The 1,544-nt window shown below is 39.7% G+C and overlaps 1 non-coding gene across 1 annotated transcript; it reads right to left on the reverse strand.

The window, feature by feature from the left end:
• Positions 1–406: 406 nt before the first annotated feature.
• On the reverse strand, positions 407–514 carry LOC130983755 (small nucleolar RNA R71). Its single transcript, XR_009087733.1, has one exon. It is a non-coding gene; the product is annotated as a small nucleolar RNA R71 (small nucleolar RNA).
• Positions 515–1,544: the final 1,030 nt, after the last annotated feature.

Consider the following 1,544-nt stretch of genomic DNA (forward strand, 5'->3'; position numbering starts at 1 on the left):
GAGATGGCAGCCAAAAATAATAACAACAACAATAACGCAAGGAGGATGCTTGGTTACTATACTATACCTACTTCCAGATTTGATGGAAGAAGCATCTCAATCCCTGCCATTGGAGCAAACAATTTTGAGCTGAAGCCTCAACTAGTTGCTCTAATGCAACAGAACTGCAAGTTTTATGGACTTCCATCAGAAGATCCCTACCAGTTTTTAACTGAGTTCTTGCAGATCTATGAGACTGTTAAGACTAATGGAGTAGATCTTGAAGTCTACAGGCTCATACTTTTCCATTTTGCTGTAAGAGACAGAGCTAGAACATGGTTGGACTCAACTTAAAGATAGCCTGGACTCTTGGAATAAGCTGGTCACGGCCTTCTTGACCAAGTTCTTTCCTCTTCAAAAGCTGAGCAAGCTTAGAGTAGATGTTCAAACCTTCAAGCAAAAAGATGGGGAATCCCTCTATGAAGCTTGGGAAAGATACAAGTAGATGACCAAAAAGTGTCCTTCTGACATGCTTTCAGAGTGGACCATTCTGGATATATTCTATTATGTTCTATCTGAGTTCTCTAAGATATCACCGGACCATTCTGCAGGTGGATCCATTCACCTAAAGAAAACACCTGCAGAAGCTCAAGAACTTATTGAAATGGTTGCAAACAACCAATTTATGTACACTTCTGAGAGGAATCCTGTGAGTAATGGGATGCCTCAGAGGAAGGGAGTTCTTGAAATTGATGCTCTGAATACCAAATTGGCTCAGAACAAAATGTTGACTCAGCAAGTCAACATGATTTCTCAAAGTCTGAATGGATGGCAAAATGCATCCAACAGTACTAAAGAGGCATCTTCTGAAGAAGAAGCTTATGATCCTGAGAACCCTGCAATGGCAGAGGTAAATTACATGGGTGAACCTTATGGAAACACCTATAATTCCTCATGGAGAAATCATCCAAATTTCTCATGGAAGGATCAACAGAATCCTCAACAAGGCTTTAATAATGGTGGAAGAAACATGCTTAGCAATAGCAAGCCTTCTCCATCATCTTCTCAGCAATAGACAGAGAATTCTGAGCAGAGCCCCTCTAGCTTAGCAAACATAGTCTCTGATCTGTCTAAGGCCACTTTAAGTTTCATGAGTGAAACAATGTCCTCCATTAGAAATTTGGAGGCACAAGTGGCCCAGCTGAGTAAGAAAATCACTGAAACTCCTCCTAGTACTCTCCCTAGCAATACAGAAGAGAATCCAAAAAGAGAGTGCAAGGCCATTGATATAATTGGTGCACGAAATTGCAATCACACTTTTGCAATCCGCACAACTAACCAGCATGTGCACTGGGTCGTCCAAATAATACCTTACGTGAGTAAAGGTCAAATCCCACGGAGATTGTTGGCTTGAAGCAAGCTATGGTTATCTTATTATTCTTAGTCAGGATATAATATCAATAATAAATTTTAGTTTTAATTGTAAAAAGTAAAAGAGCATGAAATAAATACTTATTATGCAGTAATGGAGAATATGTTGGAGTTTTGGAGATGCTTTGTCCTCT

This window comes from Arachis stenosperma, chromosome 5, assembly GCF_014773155.1.
Source record: "Arachis stenosperma cultivar V10309 chromosome 5, arast.V10309.gnm1.PFL2, whole genome shotgun sequence".
In the NCBI taxonomy this organism is placed as follows: Eukaryota; Viridiplantae; Streptophyta; class Magnoliopsida; order Fabales; family Fabaceae; genus Arachis; species Arachis stenosperma.